Here is a 19998-nt window from a genome sequence, read left to right on the forward strand (position 1 = left end):
AGGGGAAGGTGACAGAGAGGGGAGGGTGACAGAGAGGGGAGCGTGACAGAGAGGGGAGCGTGACAGAGAGGGGAGGGTGACAGAGAGGGGAGGGTGACAGAGAGGGGAGCATGACAGAGAGGGGAGGGTGACAGAGAGGTGAGGGTGACAGGGAGGGGAGAGAGACAGAGAGGGGAGAGAGACAGAGATAGAGAGGGGAGAGAGATGGGGGGGTAACTGACTGACAGGGGGGGTAACTGACTGATGGGGGGGAGGTAACTGACTGACCTGGGGGGGTAACTGACTGTCCAGGTAACTGACTGACTGGGAGGGGCTAACTGACTGACTGGGCGGGGGGTAACTGACTGACTGGGGGAGTAACTGACTGACGGGGGGTAACTAACTGATGGGGGGTAACTGACTGACGGGGGGTAACTGACTGACTGGGCGGGGGGTAACTGACTGACTGGGCGTGGGGTAACTGACTGACTGGGCGGGGGGTAACTGACTGACTGGGGGAATAACTGACTGATGGGGGTAACTGACTGACGGGGGTAACTGACTGACGGGGGGTAACTGACTGACGGGGGGTAACTGACTGACGGGGGGGGTAACTGACTGACGGGGGGGGGGGGGTAACAGACTGACGGGGGGTAACTGACTGACGGGGGGGTAACTGACTGACGGGGGTAACTGGGTGGGGAGGAGGGGACTGACTGGGTGACTTTGACTGACTAGGTGGGGGGGTGACTGATTGGGGGGGTACCTCTGGTGTTCTACACACCCCCACACACTCTCCTATATATATACACACACACACACACACACACACACTCCCATATACACACACACACACACACACACACACACACACACACACACACACACACACACACACCACACACTCCCATATACACACACACACACTATCCCATATACACACACACACACACACTCTCTCCCATATACACACACACACACACACACACACACACACACACACACTATCCCATATACACACACACACACTGTCTCCCATACACACACACACTATCCCATATACACACACACTCCCATACACACACACACACACACACACACACACACACACACACACACACACACACACACACACACACACACACACTATCCCATACACACACATGCACACACACACACTCTGTGGGGGGGGGGAGCGGAGACTGACACGGGGACCAGGAGGAACACTCGCGCTGCTGTCTCGCGGCCCGCGCGAGCAGTAACGGGGTTTGGAAAACGAAGGAAAGCGAGAGCGGGGACCTAAAACCAGGGGGAACACCCGCGCTGCCATCTCGCAGCCAGCGCGAGCAGTAACGGGGACCTAGGGGCAGCGGGGACTGTTGGGGGAGCGGGACCGGAGACCGGAGGGGAAGCTGGAGCGGGACCGGAGACCGGAGGGGAAGCTGGAGCGGAGACCGGAGGGGAAGCGGGAGCGGGGACCGGAGAGGGAGTGGAGACCGGAGGGGAAGCAGGAGCAGGGACCTAAAACCAGGGGGAACACCCGCGCTGCCATCTCGCGGCCCGCGCGAGCAGTAACGGGGCAGCGGAGACCGGAGGGGGAGCGGGACCGGAGGGGAAGCTGGAGCGGAGACCGGAGGGGAAGCGGGGACCGGAGAGGGAGCGGAGACCGGAGGGGAAGCGGGAGCCGGGACCGGAGACCAGGGGGAACACCCCCACTACACGTGTGGCAAAGGAGCGTGGGACAGGGGAAGCGCCTGGGCAGCAGCCGCGGACCCACCCAGCCTACCTCCCGCCCCGGGAAGCAAGCAGGGATCGGGGCAGGGGGGGTTGGGGCTGACCCTAAATGCTTGAACCACAGCCCTACCTCAGAAACTAGGTGAATCCCTCCGACACAGCCAGGAAGTCTTGTAGTTTAAAACAGGAAGAGGCGCCAAAGCCTCTGCATCAGGAATATACCCGCGTCGCACCAATCAGGGAGGGGGATTATTTATTTATTTAAAATTTAAAAAAAATTGGCGCGAGCAGGGGAATTCCTAGAGCCGTAGCAACGGCCTAATTCCACTCGCCAGCGGCCTAAATCCACTCGCAACGGGCGTGTAGTTATAATTAATTGTCGAGCACTGCCTATCCCCATTGATCAATCCAAGTTACAGGAGATAGTAGAAAAGGATCTCTCATGGAAACTTGCCCCTGACGATAAATCCCAAGAGAGAAAGGAATTAGGTCAGATACATCTTACCACAAAGGTTGTAACTGGAGCCATATGCTTCCAGAATGTACAGAATATCCAGGGAGATTCAATTTCTCTATTGCACTCTGACTGTCAGGAGGCAGTGATCACATTACTTTTTAATATACCTCTTATCACACAAAGTGAACATACGATATTTGATTCTCTGAAATTGACCATGAATTGTAGTGAGTTCTGTCAAAATTCAGTTACTTATAATAACACCGCCAAGACATGTACCAGTAATCCCCCCAAGTTGTGCACATGGTTTAGAACACAGCTCCAGACTTGGAGAGCATGGATAAACCCAACACGAACCAATCAGTTCTGGTCAATAGATGCTTGTAAGTGCGGTGATGGTTTTAGCAACAGTAGTTGTAAATATGGTACTTCACAATTATTGGAAAGAGCAAACACAACTTACCCACCTAAGATTAAGCTCCCATATGGGTATTACTGGTTATGTGGTTCATGGGCAACTAAGGTCGTGCCCTATAATCATCCCGCCCCGTGCTATCTAGGTTTTGTTCTACCCGCTTTTCAGGTGAAACTTACTCTACCTGAGGGTCGGATAAGAAACAAAAGGAGACTAACTATCAAAACAATTATAGGCAAAATATTTGCAGGTACTTTATTTCCCTTTTACAATATCGCTGATCTATATTCCAAACTAGGGTCACTGGTGGCAGGGATAGATGTTGCTTTCAATGCTACCAGTGATGCTATAACTAGGCTCACCAATGAGCAAGAACAAATAAGAACAGTAGTTTTGCAAAATCGCATTGCACTAGATTATCTGTTGGCAGCACAAGGAGGGGTTTGTAAATTAGTGGGTAAAGAATGTTGTGTTTATATTGATGACCAATCAAAAAGTATACACCATGATATGGATACTCTAGCAGAAATTCAATCTAGAATGCAAGAGGAAACAAAAGAGTTTGATTTTACCTTTGGCCTTGGAAATTGGCTAGGCGCATTGGGAATGAAGATTCTTTATGGAATCATAGCAATTGCAAGTTTATTACTTTGTGTGTATATGTTAATCCAAATGACTAAATGTGTAATCCGTTCTATTTTTGCCAGAAGAGCTGCTTCTGCTTCTAGCTCGACCGTTATGTATATGTCTCCCACAAAGAGAGCGAGAAATACCAATAGTCTTGGTACTCGTCAACCACCCATATGTTCATCTCTGATTATCAAACGAGATACCTAAAAAAGATAGGTTTCTGCAGGCACATGGTCTCTTTTAGGTTTCTCCCTTGGAGTTTTTCCTCTCCTGAGTGGTTTGCAGAAGAATAAATGGGATTGGTCAATTGGTTTGTTCTTTCAGAACAAAAGGAGGGTATGTAAGGTTAAAACTGTCTTCTGTCAGCTCTGGAATTGATAAGGTTAAACAGTGTACGCTGGCATGGCTATTTCTTTCTGAGACTATTGTAAGTAGCTTTGAAAGCAGCTGTTGTTGAATCTGTCATATGCTGTTAAGAAGGACGGGACTGCCTTATAAGTCACCATTGTATATGTCTCTTGCTCAGCAGTTAAATGTTTTAAGATCTACAGAAAAGGCATTATGTGAAGGTTACATGTAAATTTGGATGTGTACCCATATTTGTAACAGATGACAACTGTATTTTTGTCCCTACCTTATGTATAAAACCTGCTTCGTGAACCATTAAAGTCAGTTGTGAGAATTCAACAATCAGTCTCCTTGAATTCTTACAGCTCCGAGCTCGTCTGCCATACTATTTGAAAGAATCCCATATCCGTTGCGTTCCATTTGCTCCCGGGAGAAGTTGTGTTTTGCTTGCCCTTGAAGATGACCTGATCTGTAGAGATCTAACAAGAAGTTTTCTCAATTCTTCCCTATCTCCCGTTAATCTCTGGAAGACTTTTTTTATAGGAGTAACTTTGCACTAATTGTTCGATTTTGGTTTCTAGATCAAGAATGGTTTGCAGTTTCCGCCTTTTTTAATGGGAGGCAAGGGATCTAAAGGAGCCTCTAATACAGGCATTGTGGGCTTCCCAAAGGGAGTAGAAGGTAGCTACAGTGCCAGTATTAAACAGGAAATAATCTTTAAGATTGGCGTGGATTTTCCTACAAACTTCTGGACAAATTGAGAACTGAGTACACTTCTTTGAGAGGGAGTTGTCAATTTGTATTGGGGCATGGTCTGATGAGGTAATGTGGCCAACGTCGTGGCCAAAATAAATGGGGCCAACTAGTCTATCTGGTCAATTCTAGAGTATGTGTCATTGGGGAGTTAAACGAATAGTCCCTTTGTCCTTGGTGTTGTGCCCTCCATCTGTCAGTCAAAGGGAATCCTTTGATAAGATCTTTGAGTTTTTTTTTTTTTTAGATAAATGCAAGTTTTTGAGGACTTGGGCTGAGCCAGGGTGTGAGGATTTATCTGTGTCAGAACTAAGGACAGTGTTAAAGTCTCTCCCCCCCACCCGCTCCCCAAGAATAACCGATTTGGAATTCAAATTGGACAGTTGGGAGAAAATTTTGGGGTGGAATTCTTCTTTATCATTTGCGAATATCGTATTCTTAATCACTGGTTTATGCATTGTTGAATAAGCCACATTATATTTCTGAACTGAATGGATGCTGTTTGAACATAGACTGGATAGAGTCGTATCATGCTAGAACTACATAAACACTGCAAAATAAACTGTAATAGTAGAATACATTTTTTTGTGTTAAAGGCTAAACACATTCATTTTATACTCCGCTACATCGTAAAGAGTAAAAAAAATGTAGTGATCTTTTAAAGATTAAATCACTTAGACTTAATTGGGTTATTAAGGGAGTATTGCACAGGCTTCATTGTTCAGAGAACAGTAAAGTCAATCCCAATTTGCCATTACTACCTTAACTGTGTGCAGTTACATAAGACTTGTAATGTTCATTTAAATAGATTTGCTGTAAAAGGTCAGGGATGTTGGGATAATTTTCTTGATTTCATGTTGGCCTAATTTGCAAATGGCTTGTGCATCTTTTTGTATAAGAGAAAAGCAGTGTGATCCTCCAACATGTGGTGAAGGTTGTCAAGTATTTTAAATTGTAGAGAATTACTTATAAGTTATTGTAGATCAGTCTATTGATTGTTCACTGTTTACAAGGAATGTCATCAAAGACAATATGCTGTACTGAATATTAGGAGATTGGGAGACGGGACACGTATGTGGAAACATTGTTGACCCATTCTGTGCTGAAAAAGGAATTGATGACAATATTTGGGTTAGTTAGGGGGAAATTACTAAATGGCATAGAGACCAACAGGCATATTCTATCAAATGTATTGGTATAAAAAAAAATGGTAAGATATGCATGTACAAAAATGTAGACAATATAAAGCATGTTAGGTATAGTAACACAGATTCTGGATACTCCACGAATGAAAATCCCTCCACAGAAGGCAATCTCAGCCTTGCGATCCTCCGACTTGTATCGGAGGATCGCGAGGCTGAGATTGCCTTTTGTGGAGGGATTTTCATTTATGAAGTATCCGGAATCTGGGTTACTATACCTAACATGCTTAATATTGTCTACATTTTTTACGTGCATATCTTACAATTGTTTTTATACCAATTCATTTGATAGTATCTACTATATATTTGTGAAATCACTGTCTGCGTCCCAAGGGTCAATCGCATTGGACCTTGGGCCTGTCACTCCTGCTCAGGCCATGCCGCCCCCGCACACCTCTCATTGGCCTACGTCCAACACCAATGCCACACTGTCCCACCCCTCACTGACTCTCATTGGCCTGCGTCCAATGCCCGCCCCCGCACACCTCTCATTGGCCTGCGTCCCACCCCTCACTGACTCTCATTGGCCTGCGTCCAATGCCCGCCCCCGCACACCTCTCATTGGCCTGCGTCCCACCCCTCACTGACTCTCATTGGCCTGCGTCCAATGCCCGCCCCCGCACACCTCTCATTGGCCTGCGTCCAACACCAATGCCCTAATACTTCCACACTGTCCCACCCCTCACGCTTTGCTTTTGCAACACCTAATCCTCTAATCCTCAACCTGCTCTGGGGCCACGCTTCACAGCTATCAAAACCTTCACGTCTGCTACCACAGACTGCCGAATCAGGTACAGCAGTGTTTCCCAAACGCGGCTTGGCTAGAGGGGCGCCGCGATCAGGGCCGCCAGCAGTGGGAAACAAGGGCTGCTAGCTCATTTAAAAAAAAAAAAAAAAACCTCTGAGGGGAAGCAGACCGCTCCCATCCAATGGGGCTGCAGCCTGCCCGGCATTGCAACTGCAGAGCAACCAGACAGCACCAAGGGTGTGTGTGTGTGTGTGTGTGTGTGTGTGTGTGTGTGTGTGTGTGTGTGTGTGTGTGTGTGTGTGTGTGTGTGTGTGTGTGTGTGTGTGTGTGTGTGTGTGTGTAAAACGGGCTGCAGGGTGTGTGTGAAAAACGGGCTGCAGGGTGTGTGTGTGTTGTGTGTGTGAAAAACGGGCTGCAGGGGGTGTGTGTGTGTGTGTGTGTGTGTGTGTGTGTGTGAAAAACGGGCTGCAGGGTGTGTGTGAAAAACGGGCTGCAGGGTGTGTGTGTGTTGTGTGTGTGTGTGTGTGTGTGTGTGTGTGTGTGTGTGTGTGTGTGTGTGTGTGTGTGTGTGTGTGAAAAACGGGCTGCAGGGTGTGTGTGTGTGTGTGTGTGTGTGTGTGTGTGTGTGTGTGTGTGTGTGTGTGTGTGTGTGTGTGTGTGTGTGTGTGTGTGTGTGTGTGTGTGTGTGTGTGTGTGTGTGTGTGTGAAAAACGGGCTGCAGGGTGTGTGTGTGTGTATATATGTGTGGTGTGTGTGTATATATGTGTGGTGTGTGTGTGTGTGTGTGTGTATATAGGTATATATGTGTGTGTATGTGTATATATGTATATATGTGTGTGTATGTGTGGTGTGTATATATATATATATATATATGTGTATATATATATATATATATATATATATATATATATATATATATATATATATGTGTGGTGTGTATATATGTATGTGTGGTGTGTATATCTACTATATATTTCTGAAATGTCTGTATGTTTGTCTGCATGCCCTCTGTCCCTAGGGCCAATCGCATTGCACCTTTGGCCTGTCACTCCACCTCAACACTGTCCCACCCCTCACCACACTGTCCCACCCCTCACTGACTCTCATTGGCCTTCGGCCAACACCACTGCCACACTGTCCCACCCCTCACCCCACTGTCCCACCCCTCACTGACTCTCATTGGCCTTTGGCCAACACCACTGCCACACTGTCCCACCCCTCACCCCACTGTCCCACCCCTCACTGACTCTCATTGGCCTTTGGCCAACACCACTGCCACATTGTTCCACCCCTCAGTGACCTTTGGGAATGCTTCTAAGCACCTAACACTCACCGCACTGCCTCTTACAAACACCCCCCTCCCCACCACCCCCCCAACCTCATGCACCCCCCTCCACCACCACCCCCCTCAACCTCATGCACCCCCCTCCACCATCACCCCCCCCAACTCATGCACACTACAACGCACGCCACAGCTTTCCGCGCTACTGCAGCCATCACCAACCCCCCTCACCCAAACATACAACGCACGATGCTCCATCACCCCCCCCCTCACACCAACAACAAACGCACGCTGCTGAACATACAACGCACGATGCTCCATCACACCCCCCCCCCCCTCACCCGAACATCCCCGGAGCACACCCAAAACTACCCCACCCCCTCACCCATACATCCACCGCACGATGCTCCTCCGGAGCCCCTCACCCCCCCCACCATCCACCGCACGATGCTGCTCCGGAGCCCCTCACCCCCCCCCCACTCACCCGAACATCCACCGCACGATGCTGCTCCGGAGCCCCTCACCCCCTCCTCACCCTCTGTCCGCCCCCCCCCTTTCCTGGCCGCTGGCCCGCAACAACGGAACTACCCCCTATCACCACTCCGCGGGACCTCAACATCACCCGCTCTCCCGGAGCACCCTCTCCCCCGGTGCTCCCCCCCTCCCCCCAGAGCACCCTCTCTCCCGGTGCTCACCCGCTCCCCCGGTGCTCCCCCCTCCCCCCCCCCAGAGCACCCTCTCTCCCGGTGCTCACCCGCTCTCCCGGTGCTCTCCCCCCCAGAGCACGCTGTCGCCGCTCTCACCTTCAGGCCTAGAGGCCGCGCCCCCAGCTCCCCATCCCCGCGCGCGCTGCTCCGGCTCTCAGGCCTAGCTGTCTCTGTCGGGAGCTGCACGGGCCCCGGCCCACACACCCCCTCACCTGAGCGTCTCAGCTCCGCATCGCCGGGGGGAACCGCCGAGGAACCCGTGGAGGAGCGCGGCCCGGTGCGAGGTAAGTAACCGCACGGGAAGAGATCTTTCACCCCCGGCCCGGCCCTTCACCCCACCCGGCGTTTCACCCCACCCGGCCTGGCGCTTCACCCGCCCTGGCCCTTCACCCGGCCCTGCCCTTTACCCCCTCCCCGGCCCTTCACCCCCCCCGGCCCTGCCCTTCACCCCCCCCCCCCCGGCCCTGCCCTTCACCCCCCCCCCGGCCCTGTCCTTCACCCCCCCCCCCGGCCCTGCCCTTCACCCCCCCCCGGCCCTGCCCTTCACCCCCCCCCCGGCCCTGCCCTTCACCCCCCCCCCTGCCCTTCACCCCCGGCCCTGCCCTTCACCCCCCCCCCCTGCCCTTCACCCCCCCCGGCCCTGCCCTTCACCCTCCCCCCCCCCGGCCCTGTCCTTCACCCCCCCCTGCCCTTCACCCCCCCCGGACCTGCCCCCGCCCCCGGCCCTGCCCTTCACCCCCCCCCCGGCCCTGCCCTTCACCCCCCCCCCCCCGGCCCTGCCCTTCACCCCCCCCCGGCCCTGCCCTTCACCCCCCCCCCCCCCGGCCCTGCCCTTCACCCCCCCCCGGCCCTGCCCTTCACCCCCCCCCCCCGGCCCTGCCCTTCACCCCCCCCCCCGGCCCTGCCCTTCACCCCCCCCCCCGGCCCTGCCCTTCACCCCCCCCCCGGCCCTGCCCTTCACCCCCCCCCTGTCCCTGCCCTTCACCCCCCCCCGTCCCTGCCCTTCACCCCCCCCCTCCCCGGCCCTGCCCTTCACCCCCCCCCGGCCCTGCCCTTCACCCCCCCCCCCCGGCCCTGCCCTTCACCCCCCCCCGGCCCTGCCCTTCACCCCCCCCCCCCGGCCCTGCCCTTCACCCCCCCCCCGGCCCTGCCCTTCACCCCCCCCCCCGGCCCTGCCCTTCACCCCCCCCCGGCCCTGCCCTTCACCCCCCCCCCCCCCCGGCCCTGCCCTTCACCCCCCCCCCGGCCCTGCCCTTCACCCCCCCCCCCGGCCCTGCCCTTCACCCCCCCCCCGGCCCTGCCCTTCACCCCCCCCCCCGGCCCTGCCCTTCACCCCCCCCCGGCCCTGCCCTTCACCCCCCCCCCCTGTCCCTGCCCTTCACCCCCCCCCCCGTCCCTGCCCTTCACCCCCCCCCCTCCCCGGCCCTGCCCTTCACCCCCCCCCGGCCCTGCCCTTCACCCCCCCCCCGGCCCTGCCCTTCACCCCCCCCCGGCCCTGCCCTTCACCCCCCCCCCCCCGGCCCTGCCCTTCACCCCCCCCCCGGCCCTGCCCTTCACCCCCCCCCCCGGCCCTGCCCTTCACCCCCCCCCCGGCCCTGCCCTTCACCCCCCCCCTTCCGGCCCTGCCCTTCACCCCCCCCCCTTCCGGCCCTGCCCTTCACCCCCCCCCCGGCCCTGCCCTTCAAATCCCCCCCCCCGGCCCTGCCCTTCACCCCCCCCCCCCGGCCCTGCCCTTCACCCCCCCCCCTCCGGCCCTGCCCTTCACCCCCCCCCCTCCGGCCCTGCCCTTCACCCCCCCCCCCCGGCCCTGCCCTTCACCCTCCCCCCCCCCCCGGCCCTGCCCTTCACCCCCCCCCGGCCCTGCCCTTCGCCCCCGGCCCTGCCCTTCGCCCCCGGCCCTGCCCTTCGCCCCCCCCCCGGCCCTGCCCTTCACCCACACCGTCACTGCCCTTCACCCCTGCCCTTCGCTCCCGCCCTTCGCCCCCACCCTCCCTGCCCTTCGCTCCCACCCTCCCTGCCCTTCGCTCCCTGCCCTTCGCCCCCACCCTCCCTGCCCTTCGCCCCCACCCTCCCTGCCCTTCGCCCCCACCCTCCCTGCCCTTCGCCCCCACCCTCCCTGCCCTACACACGTACACACACGTATACACACGTACACACACACGTATATACACACACATGTAGGCACATGTATACACACACATGTAGACACACACGCGTAGACACACACACGTACACATACACACGCAGGCACACGTAGACACGCAGGCACACGTAGACACGCAGGCACACGCAGGCACACGTAGACACGCAGGCACACGTAGACACGCAGGCACACGTAGACACACGTAGACACGCAGGCACACGTAGACACGCAGGCACACGTAGACACGCAGGCACACGTAGACACGCAGGCACACGTAGACACACGTAGACACGCAGACACACGCAGACACGTACACACACGTATACGTAGACACACACGCACGTGTACACACACACACGTGTACACACACACGTGTACACACACACACACACACACACGTGTACACACACACACACGTGTACACACACACACACACGTGTACACACACACACACGTGTACACACACACACACGTACACACACACACGTGTACACACACACACACGTGTACACACACACACGTGTACACACACACACACACGTGTACACACACACACACACGTGTACACACACACACGTGTACACACACACGTGTACACACACACACACACACACGTGTACACACACACACACGTGTACACACACACACGTGTACACACACACACACACACGTGTACACACACACACACGTGTACACACACACACACACACGTGTACACACACGTGTACACACACACGTGTACACACACACACACACGTGTACACACACACACACGTGTACACACACACACACGTGTACACACACACACACACACGTGTACACACACACACACGCGTACACACACACACACACGTGTACACACACACACACGTGTACACACACACACACGTGTACACACACACACGTGTAAACACACACACGTGTACACACACACACGTGTACACACACACACGTGTACACACACACACACGTGTACACACACACACACACGTGTACACACACACACACACACGTGTACACACACACACACACACACGTGTACACACACACACGTGTACACACACACACACGTGTACACACACACACACGTGTACACACACACACACACACACACACACGTGTACACACACACGTGTACACACACACACGTGTACACACACACACACACACGTGTACACACACACACACACACACGTGTACACACACACACACGTGTACACACACACACGTGTACACACACACACACGTGTACACACACGTGTACACACACACGTGTACACACACACACACGTGTACACACACACGTGTACACACACACACACACGTGTACACACACACACACACGTGTACACACACACACACACGTGTACACACACACACGTGTACACACACACACACACACGTGTACACACACACACGTGTACACACACACACGTGTACACACACACACACACGTGTACACACACACGTGTACACACACACACACACACACACGTGTACACACACACACACACGTGTACACACACACACACACACGTGTACACACACACACGTGTACACACACACACACACGTGTACACACACACACACGTGTACACACACACACACACACGTGTACACACACACACACGTGTACACACACACACACACACGTGTACACACACACACACACACGTGTACACACACACACACGTGTACACACACACACGTGTAAACACACACACGTGTACACACACACACACGTGTACACACACACACGTGTACACACACACACACGTGTACACACACACACACACGTGTACACACACACACACACGTGTACACACACACACATGTGTACACACACACACGTGTACACACACACACGTGTACACACACACACGTGTACACACACACACACACGTGTACACACACACGTGTACACACACACGTGTACACACACACACACACACGTGTACACACACACACGTGTACACACACACACACGTGTACACACACACACGTGTACACACACACACACGTGTACACACACACGTGTACACACACACACGTGTACACACACACACACACACGTGTACACACACACACGTGTACACACACACACACGTGTACACACACACACGTGTACACACACACACACACGTGTACACACACACACACGTGTACACACACACACGTGTACACACACACACACGTGTACACACACACACGTGTACACACACACACGTGTACACACACACACACACGTGTACACACACACACACACACGTGTACACACACACGTGTACACACACACACACACACACGTGTACACACACACACGTGTACACACACACACACGTATACACACACACACACGTGTACACACACACACACGTGTACACACACACACACACGTGTACACACACACACGTGTACACACACACACACACACACATGTACACACACACGTGTGTACACACACACACGTGTACACACACACACACACACGTGTACACACACACACACACGTGTACACACACACACGTGTGTACACACACACACGTGTACACACACACGTGTATACACACACACACACACACACACGTGTACACACACACACACGTGTACACACACACACACACACGTGTACACACACACGTGTACACACACACGTGTATACACACACACACGTGTATACACACACACACACGTGTATACACACACACACACGTGTATACACACACACACACGTGTATACACACACACACACACGTGTATACACACACACACGTGTATACACACACACACACACGTGTATACACACACACACATGTATACACACACACACGTACACATACACAATGTATACAAACAAACATGTATACACACACACAAACATGTATACACACATGTATACACACACGTGTGTATATATACACACACACACGTATACACACACATACACTATCCCCAGCACCACCACATCAGCACACCGGTATCCCATGCCCCCCCCCCCCCCAGCACACTGGCATTCTCGGCTCCCCACCATTCCCAGCCCCCATCAACACCATCAGCACCCACACATTGGCACCTTCGCACCTCCCCATCGGCACACCCACATCCGCACCCCCACATCAGCAACAAACCCTCCCAAATCAGCACACCGATACAATCACCATCAGTACAGCCACAGCAGCAGTACCACCGCACACTGCCATGGGCCGCATGGACCACTCCCCACCCAAATGCCACCCCCACACCACAAACATCCCGGGCAACGCCGGGGCTCTCAGCTAGTAGTAAATATATGAGAGGTCCTGCGCTTTCTTTTATGTTTCCCACTTACTAGATGGAGATGTCAGGGCATCACCCTGACATCTCCTTTTGAATCAGCAGCGGACTCTCAAATCCCCAAAGGGAAGTTGTTTAAGATTTTTTTCTATATATACACAAATTGTGGGTATCATTCACTTTTTTATCACAACATAATTATACGTTAGTGCTATTTATTAAATGCACTTCAAAAACATTTTAGGTCATAAATTGATCTCACACATTTATAACACATTGTATCATTCACTTTTCTATCACAACATAATTGTACGTTAGTGCTATTTATTAAATGCACTTCAAAAACATTTTAGGTCATAAATTGATCTCACACATTTATAACACATTGTATTATTTATTCACTTTTGTGCGCTTGTTTAGCCTTGCTAGGCATATTCTATGTCAGCTAAAGGGTCTAACTGGGCTGTTTTCAGCTCAAATTCCCCACTGAAGTATAAATACAGGCCGATCGGCCACTTCAGCTGATATAGAATAAGCCCCTTGGGACCTTAGTCTCGCCATTTCTCTAGCCCAGTGGTATCCAACCTTTTTTTGGTTAAGGAACACCAAGTGAAAGTCTGAGGAACCCCCCTAACATCTTTAATAGTAATTATCTCTGTGATCAGATGCATTATAAAATCTTCTGTATTTGATACAATTTTCAAATGACCAGTAAATTGCAGGGAACCCTTTAGGGATGCCCGGGAACCCAAGGGTTCCTAGGAACACTGATCTAGCTACTGCAAAATGTTTACCCGGTTTAGAATGTTCTTTTGTCTAGGCCCTAGTCCATGCCGTTTTAAATTCCTTTACTGTATTTGCTGGCAAGCTACTACATGCATCCACTGTTATGTACTTAAAGTGTCTGAAATATTTATTTACATTTCTTGAGTCCTATTAACCTTCATCTTCAGTTTGTGAGACCTTTATTTTTCTCTATATTCAACAAAGGGGTGGATCATCAGACATCCGTTACATACATTAACTGAAGTTAACATGTTGTTAAGTGCTAACAGATATCTTCATAGCTCGGTAACGATGTGTTAAGTGTTGTTTTCAGCAGTAATGAACAATGACGTTATTATAATGGATGTTCGAGCTAATGTTATACAAAAGAGGTGTTCCCTCTAACAACGAATATCCACAGAGCCCTCTTATAGCAGGGTTTTAAAGCAACATTAATTAGGTCATAGCAAAAGGTGGTGTTACTCGCACCCAAACCCTGAAATAGGTATTTTACAGGGTCTGGATAAGTGTAAGACCACAATTAGGTATGATTTAACTATCCTATTGTTATTTAACAGGGATTTTTCCTTTCCTGTCTTTTTTTACTTTAATTAAACAACTATTCAGGGATTTGATAGATTAACTCCATCTTTAGGTATGACAGGCTTAACACCATGTTATTTGAAGCGAACGCAAGGCAGTGCTAACTTGATATGGTGTTAAGCGTTTGGTAATGAGAACATTCGTTAGTAGTTTTTGCATGTATTTAGCTTTGAGGATACCCATTAAAACCAGGGAAACGAACGTCCGTTACTATTGAGGTTACGTCACGTTAGTGTGAGGATCTGGGGGTCACGACGGCCGCAGCGTGACCTCCCCTCACCTCATGTAGCGCCCGCTGCTGCAGGGCATCCCCCTCGCCGGTCCCGTCCGATCCCCGTGGTTAGGGGACTCCATCCTCGTCCCCGGCGCGCGGCCGCTGTTCCGCAGGCGGCTGGGGCTATGACGGCTGCCGCTGCTCACGGGCGCATGCTCCCCCTCGTTTTGGAGCGCGTGCCGGATCTAGTTAATTTATTCACTGCTCCTGCAGTGAGGCCCCGCCACACACACACAGCCTACAATCATGCCCTAAGACTGCTCACCTGCATTCTTCTCTAGGCAGCCTATCCAGGACAGCTCCATACGCTCCTCCAGGCCTGCCTCCTCTTCCTATTCGCCAGCCGCACTATATAATGCTTGTCTTGCCATTCCCACAGTCTCTGCTTACGGACGTCTATTCTGGCTCTCCCTTTGCTCTTTGTTATTCAGGTTGCGACCCGTCTTGGCGGACGTTCCTCTCTGGCTCTGGACCCTGGCTCCCACCTGACCTTGCAGCTTCTCTCATCCCTCGACTACTGCTTGGACCTCGACCTCCCGGATCTCTCCCTCCCTGACCTTGGCTAATGGCAACGACTTCGTCTCTTCTGTACCGGTACCGGCAAGTATTGCTACACCTATTCACACCTGGCCTGGCAACGCCAAAACACCACACTCCGGACACGCTCCTTCTGCTGCGGGTGCGTGCACATATACGTCCCCACCTCAGTATAAGGGACGAGTCTGGTCTGCGGGCAGCACCGGCGTAACAGTTAGCGGGCCAGATTTAACAGGCTTCTGAGGATCTACTCTATGAGCGCGTTCCCTTTTTCACGTTTCAATCTCATTAATGTTAATTCGGGTTGTACGTGTAGTTAAATATTATTTTCATAGTGAGTAATTTCAGAAACCGTGTAGCAATCTTTTAATATTTTCTTTAGTAAGGAATACCAGCAGAATTTTGTAACTGAGTTGTATCTTTTATTTAACGTAAGGCTACCATTTACATTACTATATGAACTATGTAAAGAGCGCATAAAGATGTGTGCAGTGGCAGATTTACAATTTTGCCACCCGTAGGCCCATAACTTTTTGCTGCCCCTAAATGTTTCGTCTCGCCACCTCTCCTCAATACACATAATACCGTCCTCAATACATATAATACCCCCTCTCCTTAATACACATAATACTGCCCTCTCCTCAATACACACAATACGGCCCTCTCCTCAATACACATAATACCACCCTCTCTTCAATACACATAATACGCCCTCCTCAATACACACAATACCGCCCTCTCCTCAATACACATAATACCACCCTCTCTTCAATACACATAATACGCCCTCCTCAATACACACAATACCGCCCTCTCCTCAATACACATAATACCCCCTCCTCAATACACACAATATCACCCTCTCCTCAATACACACAGTATTCCCCTTCTCAATACACATAATACCGCCCTCTCCTCAATACACATAATACCACCCTCTCCCAACAGCCTGATAATGTTGGATCACCACACTGATCAGGCTTAGGCCCCGCCCCCGTGACACCACGGAGAAGCTCCCTCGCGCTCGCGCACATCCGCACCGGCGTCGCATCACCAGGGGTTAACTCTATTTCCAATTATCCTACACCTGAGGCACACTCCGCCCCTGCCTATCAATACACTGAGTGGGTGTAACCACTCAGTGCGCTCAGCCTGGTACAGCCCTGCCATTGGCTGCTCCTCCTTTATATGCTCAGCCAGCCCTCCTCCAAGTTGGCTGAGCATAACCTTAGTGTTGTAACCTGTGCTTGCCTCAAGCAACCTGTTTACCTTGTCTTGGGATTCCTGCCTGCTGCCTTTTCGTTGTACCTGACCCTTGCTTGATACTGGACCTCTGCCTTCTCTTACCCTTGACCTAGGCTTGTATTTGGACTCCGACCTTCTATATTCCTGGACCCCGGCTACGCTCTACGACCATCCGACTTCTCCAACCCCAGACCACGGTGAGTATCATGACCATCCTAACCTCTCTTACCCTGACCCCGGATTCACGACTTCAACTCTGCAATCCGGACACGGTTGCACGGTTGTTGGTCGGTGTATTCAAACATCCCGACCTCAGCCTTGCGGTCCCGTCCATGATGAGCACCCGTTACACTAGGTTCCAGTGATCCATAAGAACGGTAACCGGATGATTTGGCCCGTCAAGTAAGTGTCCCCATTCTGAAAATTCAGCCTTTATAGCCAAGAGTTCCTTGTTTCCATTGTCATAGTTCCTTTCTGCTGCCGACATCTGATACAAGTAAAAGGCGCATGGATGAAGGAGCAATTTTTGCCCAACTCTTTGAGAAAGAATAGCACCAATAGCTGAGTTGGAGGCATCAACCTCCAAGATGAATGGAAGTTCGGGGTTTGTGTGAAGAGGATAGGGGCTGAGGTAAAGAGTGATTTTAATAGTTCAAAGTATCGGCTTCAGGAGTCCATTCGAATGGGGATCCTTTCTGGGTGAGATTTGTAATTGGGGCGATTATGCCATAATAAATCATCTGTAGAAATTAACGAACCTCACAAACCTCTGAATGTCTTTAATTTTTTGGAACTGGCAATTCTATCACGGCCTGGATCTTGCCTGGATCCATACATAGTCCCTCAAGGGAGATAATTTATCAGAGAAATTGCATTCAGGTTTTTTCAAATTCACATTTCTCTAACTTAATGTATAGTTCATGCCTTCGGAGGTGCTCCAGGACAATTCGGACATGCTTCTGATGCCCCTGAAGATTGTCTGAGAAAATCAAGATGGCATCGAGGTATGCAACTACGAACTGGCCCAGAAGCTCTCGAAGAACATCATTGATTAGGTGTTGTAAGGAGTCCGAAAGGCATTACCAGATAATCATAATGCCCAGAAAACAGTCTTCCACTCGTCACCGGGTCTGATACAAACCAAATTGTATGCTCCACAGAGATCTAATTTGGTGAAGATCTTGGCTTACTGGATTCTTTCAAGTAGTTCAGGAATTAGAGGTAAGGGGTATCTGTTTTTTATTGTGATATTTTTCAACTCCCGATAGTCTATGCAGGGGCTTAAGGACCTGTCTTTCTTTCCCACGAAGAAAAGGGCTGCACCTGCCGGTGATGTGGAAGGTCGTATGAAGCCTTTTGACAGATTTTCCTGAAGGTATTCTCTTAATACCTGTAACTCTGGTTCTGAGAGTGAGTAGATTTGTCCAAAAGGAATGACCGTGCCTGGAAGTAATCCGATGGGACAGTCATAGGGACGATGAGGAGGAAGTTTATCAGCTTTTTTCTTGTCACCGACATCTAGGAACTCTGGGTATTGGATGGGCAACAGATTTTCTTTGGCGGTAGATATCGGGTGCATTCTTAGACAATCTGGTGCAGGATTTGTAAGCAAACAAGATAGCTGGCAGTGCTCCGAAGCGAATGTGACTGTCCGCGTCTTCCAGTCAATTTGTGGGTTATGGATCATTAATCTTGGAATTCCTAAAATCACTGGAAACTGTGGTGAAGGGAGAAGGTTAAATTAAATTGTCTCCTGATGATTAGGGTCCATAAGCAATGTCAAGCTGTAGGTTTCATGGGTGACAGGTCCAGAGCTCAAAGGGGAACCGTCAACGACTTCCATCCTTATCGGAGACTCTTTGGGTGGGGACGGCACCAAATGAGTCTTGGCAAATTCTATGTCCATAAAATTTCCGCCAGCCCCATAGTCAATCATTGCGGTGCTGTAGAGATGGCGAGTTCCTTCCTCAAGAATAAAAGGAACAAGAAGTTGTGGATGTCTAGGTGGGGACTCCTCTTAATCCTGAGCTGTGGAGAATACCGCTTGAGAAAGGGCATGCAGCTGCTCTCTCCTAGGGCCCTGAACAGATTGCTGGGACTTGGTTGGGCAGTTGGCAAGATAGTGCCCTGAATTCCCGCAATATAGGCAGAGGCCTTCCGAACGGCGTATTTTCCTTTCTTCGGGGGAAATAGGTCCACAAATGGTATCCCCCTGCCTCGGCTCGGCTTCAGGGAGTGAATCAGTGGTGGTTCTGGAAAATGAGGACGTATCAGCAGTTCTCCAGCCAAGGTTGTTAAACATGCTTCCCTGTCTCTCCATTCTCCTTTCCGTGATTCTTCTGTCTATTTGTATGCATAGATGGATAAAGTCCTCAAAATCCTCTGGGGCCATAACCCGTGCAAGTTCATCTTTGATTTGCCCAGGGAGCCCGCGTTGCGAAAATGAAATCGCTGTGCAGCTTCATTCCAATTAGTATCAGCAACCCATCTACGAAATTCTGCGGCATATTCTGCTGCTGGGCATCTTCCCTGACGAAGATTTACCAATACGGTTTCGGCAGTTGCTCAACGATTTGGGTCGTCAAACATCAGCTTCATGGCGTCTTAGAATTTCTGCATGTCCCTTAGAATTAGACTATCCTGCTCCAACATTGAGGTGACCCAAGCAAGGGCCTCATCTTTGAGAAGAGAAATAATCATCCCAACCTTGAGAGAGTCTGTGGGATCGAGGGTAGGTTGCATCAGAAACTGGAGTCTGCACTGGTTAAAAAAAAACGGAAATGGTGTGGGTCCCCGCTGAACTTCTCCGGAAGAGATAGGCGGCAGGTAGTTTGGACCGGCAAGGGTTGCTAGCGAGGTGCGTTTGGTGGGAAATTACGCAGATTTTGCAGTGCAGATTCCGT

General features: G+C 51.4%; 1 protein-coding gene across 2 annotated transcripts in view; it reads left to right on the forward strand.

The window, feature by feature from the left end:
• AKAP7 (A-kinase anchoring protein 7) overlaps positions 1-19998 on the forward strand; it is a 307157-nt gene that overhangs the window by 64920 nt on the left and 222239 nt on the right. The gene's annotated exons all lie outside the window — the stretch shown is intronic.

The sequence above is a fragment of the Ascaphus truei genome, chromosome 4 (genome assembly GCF_040206685.1).
Source record: "Ascaphus truei isolate aAscTru1 chromosome 4, aAscTru1.hap1, whole genome shotgun sequence".
Classification (NCBI taxonomy): domain Eukaryota; kingdom Metazoa; phylum Chordata; class Amphibia; order Anura; family Ascaphidae; genus Ascaphus; species Ascaphus truei.